At 36.1% G+C, this 6000-nt stretch overlaps 1 long non-coding RNA gene across 1 annotated transcript in view; it reads right to left on the bottom strand.

Annotated features, from left to right (window-relative positions):
* Nucleotides 1–360: 360 nt before the first annotated feature.
* Nucleotides 361–6000, bottom strand: part of LOC114034316 — a 41274-nt gene continuing 35634 nt past the window's right edge. The window contains exon 4 of the long non-coding RNA XR_003568086.1: nucleotides 361–568. This is a non-coding gene — a long non-coding RNA (uncharacterized LOC114034316). The remainder of the gene's footprint in view (nucleotides 569–6000) is intronic.

The following is a 6000-nucleotide window of genomic DNA, read 5'->3' as shown; positions in this document are numbered from 1 at the left end:
ATATGTTAGCCCAAATGAATTAATTAATTAATGCCCTAAGAAGGTAATTTTGACCAGGAGCAGTCCCAGTGCCCCTTGTCTTGCTTCCTTTTCTATTTCTCCACCTCCAACATATATATCTGACACAAGAAAAAACTGGAGCCACCAACTCGAGTGCTGGAATCTTACAAAACCTGATATTCATAATGATTTCCTATTAACCAGAACACGTCATTTTCTGATGATCACAGAAGACAATCTGTTCTCTTAACAGTAGTATATAGCCTGAAGGTAGAAGTGTACCTTCCCAAGGCAACTAAATTTTAACTTAAACAGTGGACAAAGTTCATTCAGGATTTTTATTTGGAAGATCTAGGGACAGTAGGACAACAGGTGCTTTGAATGATTATTAAATAGTGTTTCCAGTTACAGCACATCTTGATACCATCCCCTCTTGCTTTAGCAATGAACTTGGCAAGGTTTAGCTCATGTGGTAGTTGGTCCAAATCCACCATGTTCAAAGAATTGAAAAGAATGACACTTCAACTTTCAAAAAATCAAGCGTGAGAACCAATCTAAGGCATGAGGTCTGAAATGGAAAGAGAATATGTAGACATAAGCAACCTAGTCAACTTAATCCTCTCATAATTGATATTTTTTAAATGTCCAAAAAATATTACCCAATTTGTTTTTCAGTCTTCAAAAAGATTCTGCTACAGCTCCATGGATAGGGGCTTTAAAATTCCAATTAATTCAGTGTTGTAGGCTACAGGATGAATGTAACATATGGGAATGAGTCTTACACTTCCTACCTTTGTCAACTGTTTTAGTTCCATAGACAGGCTTTAGTTTTATATTTTTTAGCAATGTATTTTTTTTTTTTTTTTTGCCAAAGGACTACATCTTTAGGCTCTGAGATCTTGCATACGAAATGAGAAATTCATCCTATTCCCATGAGAAAACAAATTCACTAATACTGGGAAATGTCATCACTCAAATAGCATTGTGTCTTATAATAGCTAAAAATGATAATTAAAAAAAAGTAACCATATCTGTCATTCATTAAACACCCAGTGTCAGACTGCAGGTCATTCATTTAAGAGAAGCTCATTAAATTCAAAACATCCCACTGAAAACCAAAAACATGCAAAACACTTTCCTTATTTGAATTGCTTCTAAAATGCACTGAAAAAGAGAATACAGCTATATCCTCACTACATTTATTTCCAATTGATTTAAGATAACTGAAAATGACACTCTCTCAAAACAGGATAAAAATAGGTCTTCAGCCCCATAATCGGAATTCAAAGTCTTTAGCCTTCAACAATCTTTAAGGCAGCCTTGCTAGTTGATGCTTATTCTTGTATAAATGAGAATCAGTTACTATTCCCTTTACTCCCTTCCCTCAGCCCCATGATGTCTCATGAATAAAACCCACCATTGTGTCTATTGAGGCCATCTTGGTTCATACATTTCAAATCCAGCCCTTTCCTTACCCCACCCCCAGCTCCAAAGACAAAACCAAGACCCTTTCGTAATTTATTAACGATAATCTCCCTAGATAATAAAAGTGTCCTTTGTTGCTAATGAACAACAACAACTAAAAAGACCATGGGAGATGTATTTCCCCTGTGGGCAGGCCCAGGAACATTTCACAGTGCTATGTTTCAGTGCCCTTCATTTCCAAGTAAAAGAGTCCCTGGACTAGCTGGCCTCAACAACCTTTATAACATATCCTGCAGTAATCATAATTGTTACAAGACACAAATCTTTTAGTTTCCAACCCTTTGGCACAGGAGGCCAAGGAATGGGACTATGAGCCCTACACATAGGATTACTTTAATTTATTAAAGAATCCAAAATAATGCTGGAGAATTTTAGGAGTTAATACTCAGTGCTATCATCAAGCACTATTACCAGGTTTTGTCTTTTTTTTGTACAGCAAGACATACATATGTTTATGAATGAATAAAAATGAAGAAAACCAATGAAAATTCTTCTTCTGAGGAAAATTATATGCACAACGAATGACAAATGAATTTTATCACACATCCTTAGATATAAAATTATTTTTGTTTTGGTCTAAATCTGTGATTTGACAAGTATAGGGAATACCTGGTGAACTATTCCCTCTTACCAATGCAGAACTGCAACTCTTTTGCAATTTATAGTCTTAGCTGACCAGACTTGTGAGGGGCACACTGCCAGAAGGGGTCAGAGAAGGGACTTTTGAATCCAGGTCTTCATAACTCTGATATTATCCACTGAATTACAATGCATCTTAAAAGCCTTTAATTTCTTACTTCTGGCATGAATGTCATACCTAAATAGCCCCTTTGCTAACATAAACTAAATAAAAAATAAAAACTACATTGAGGAATGAGCATAATCAGTAGTAATATGTTAGTATGTTCCCTGTGCTTCAATGAATTTGTGACAGATTTAAAAGACTTGGGTGTGCTGCAAAGCAAAAGTTGACTGCAGGCAGAATTGTATTTTTAATAAGTCAATGGTTTTCCTGGGCCAATTCTTTGAAATTATGTTGAGTGGGATGTTTGTTTTTGAATCTTAAGAGGTCAAGATTTGAAACTGACTCATTGAACATATCAGACTAATAAAATATTATTTTAAAGAGTAAACATAATCTTTTATGACATGTATGCATATATGTGTATATATTGTATGTATTTATTTATGGAACTATTCTCCAATGTTGTCTTTTCTTAACATTGTGCATTTATGGAAATGATTAACAGTGCCAGGCAGAATGTCATTACCCACCACTTACCCAATTTTTTATTCTCCTCTTGATTTAGCTGCCCTACCCTCCATTTTATCTCATGGTATAGATAATTAGAATTCTAGAATTATTCATAATTCTTTATTGTCACTTATTTTGTGACATTAAAGCAAGTCTATTCCACTATCTGGGCCTCAGTTTTCTCATGTATAAAATGAGGAGTTTAGACAAGATGATCTCTAAAGGCCCTTTCAGCTCTAAACCAATTCATCCTCATTAAACAGATGTGGAAACAGATGAAGAACGCTTTGTCTAACAACACATTAAGCTGGAGAAACTTCAAATAAAAACCCAAGACTCTTGGTAGCAAAACCATGGGCAACCCCAGCTACGTATATAAGGGCAGGAAGAGAGGAGTAGGATACTTTGAAATTAGAAGTCTGGGTGAAATCCTAGATAAGGTAGTTAGGAGTCTAGAAACAAAATAAAAAATCAGTTAAGGTAACATTAATACATATACAAATGGAGATCAGGGTAAGCACTAGGTTAAAAAAAAACAGGCAGGTAAAATCAAAAGGTCCTGAGTATTGAAGGGCTTGGCCAAGAAGATAGTTAAAAAGAGATCAGCAGCCTAGGAATGTGGTGTAGGAGGGGAATGAAAACTATAATTCAAAGGTAATGTTGTGTAGAGCCCTAGTCTGGAAGCCAAACAACCTGGATTCCAGCCTTAGGTTGACCACTATGTCTACGACTTTGTTCAAGTCATAAATCTCTCCTGGACATCAGTGTCATTGTACCTAGAACCAGGGGTCTGCAATAGATAAAATCTATATCTTGTTCAATTCCATATTCTATGGAGGCCTAGTCTAGCCAGTCATAAAAGAACCCAGAGCTACCTAGGGCAGATAAATAAATATAACTGGCTGAAGAGGGGTGATGGGGGAGGGCAGGGTAGAGCACAGGAAATAGACATACAGGTAGATCCTGACATCATCTTCTGACCCTAGCTTAGATCTGTTTACTATTAGATTAGATTACAGGGATGGAAAACCTGAGGCCTTGAGGCCACATGCAGCTCTTTAGGTCCTTAAGTGCTACCATTTGACTGAATCCAAATCCTTTTGGGATCTATTCTGTGAAATTTGGATTTCATCATGTCCATTTCATCATGCCTTCTTTCCCATTGCCATTAGTACAGTGCTTAGCACACCGTGCAGTCCGATGCTTTAGTTTCATTGATTCCAACATCATGCTGCTTCCTGGAAGTCATTCATGGTAGAATCTAATTCAGGTAACAGTCGAGATTCTGCTTTGCCAATACTTTCTTTTAAAGTAATGAGAGCTGACAGAAGGAAACAAAAAGCCTAGGAAGACATTAAACTTGCTTTTGGAAAAGGTATATTTATACAAATGTTCAGTCAACTAGCAAGTGTATTCTTTATGGAATTTTCAGTATGATGCATTATATTACGCTAGGAAGCTTCATGGCAAGGATAATAGGGGGAAAATTACCTTTCCTGCTTCAATCAACAAAGTGTTAAGTTAGAGATGCGTTCATTCGTTCTCACATTTATTTAGTACTTTTTTTGGTGTACAACAATATGCTAGGTATTGGAAGAGATATAGAGTTTAGATATAACACAGACCCTTCCCTGACGAAACCTTGTGGATCAGACACAAACCCAGAAATCATGTTATTATTGTAGTTTATAGTAAAGTTGAAGAGAGACAGAATCTAGTAGTGAATAGAAAGCTGGCATAAAAGGCAAAAAGACAGATTTAAGCCCTGCCTCAGACACATACTGGCTGTGTAACATTAGGCAAATCACCTCTCAATGTTTTGGGCAACTAAGACTATAATTTGTGGAGATGATGCCAACCTGCATTACTAGAGAGTTTCCTCATCCTAAATAAATAGCTGTCCTATGCCTATAATATTTCGTACACTGAATATTTTTCTAAAAAGGTGTCTCTGGCTCCCTTCTGGGAGAGATCCTAGATATGCACCATTCATAAACCTTTTACTGGGATAGTGATGTAATAAGTCAAAGAGTTCAAGAAAGACCTGATTCCCAACAAAAGAGAAGGGAATGTCAATCTATTATGTATAATCCCAGAACTAGAGCTTCTTGGAAGAGCCATCTCCATTCTTCTCCCCACCCCCACCACTCTTTGTACACAAATTTTACATATGTAGATAACATAGTTGAAGACTAAACACTACTTAAATTTTTGTATTGAGGAATGAACAATTAGTACAAAATACCAGACCTGGAAGGGATTTTAGAGATCATCTCTTTTATGTGTTTCATTTTACAGATTAGGTGACTAAGGCTCTGAAAAGCTAAAATACTGTAAATCCCATGTTCTTTCTAGTATGCCAGCCATAGTAGTGACTCTGTCTAAAACCCATTTTTCCTTGAATTAAAGATTGACAGATTTATTAGTTTATTTTCCTTGATCAAGGATTTTAGCACATGAAAGTACATTTGAAGTACCTATTTATATTTCACAAGTCTTACATTTTCCATCAGGAAGCTATTCATTTCCTTAGTGCAAAAATCAAGGCAGAAGACCTAACTAGAGCTAATTAGTCTAGGGAATAGGCAGCTAAGCTGGTATACACACACACACATTCCAGCAATTGGTTTTTCCTCACTGTGTACATTACCCAATGTTTGATCTTAAGCTGTAACTATTTATCTACATATATTTATAAAGCTGTGACTGTGCAAAGAGAGATTTCAGTCAAGGCCATAACTTGCCTGATGACCTTTAAATATTACCAAACATTTTTCTTTAAATTGTTAAAAGAGAAATAGGTAAACAATAAAAATTTAAGCTCACCCAATTTCCCCTAAGACCAAAAGCAGCGAGAAGTTGACAGGATAGAAAATTCAATTCAACCAGTAGCTATGTGCCAGACTTTTGAGATAGAAATAAAATACTGAAAACAATCTTTCCCCTTAAGGAACATGCATTCTAATAAACTGGGAAAACCAAAGGCAATCAGAAGTTCACAGGACAGGTAATCAAAACTGGAAGATAATGGAGATGAAGAAAAAAGACAAACTGAGAAGCATCATGTTATAGCAGATAAGTCTCTGGCCTTGGTGTCAGGAAGGGTTCAAATCCTGCTTCAGACAATTACAAGTTTATGTGACTCTCGGCAAATCTTTTAACCTCCCTTTGTAACAGTTATCACATCTGTAAAATGAGAGGATTGGACTGGATGGTCTTGAAGATCCATTTCATCTCTAAGTCTATGATCTTATGAAAAA

This window comes from Vombatus ursinus, unplaced genomic scaffold (genome assembly GCF_900497805.2).
Source record: "Vombatus ursinus unplaced genomic scaffold, bare-nosed wombat genome assembly UNPS02008961.1, whole genome shotgun sequence".
In the NCBI taxonomy this organism is placed as follows: domain Eukaryota; kingdom Metazoa; phylum Chordata; class Mammalia; order Diprotodontia; family Vombatidae; genus Vombatus; species Vombatus ursinus.
This window is presented reverse-complemented; position numbering and strand designations above follow the sequence as displayed.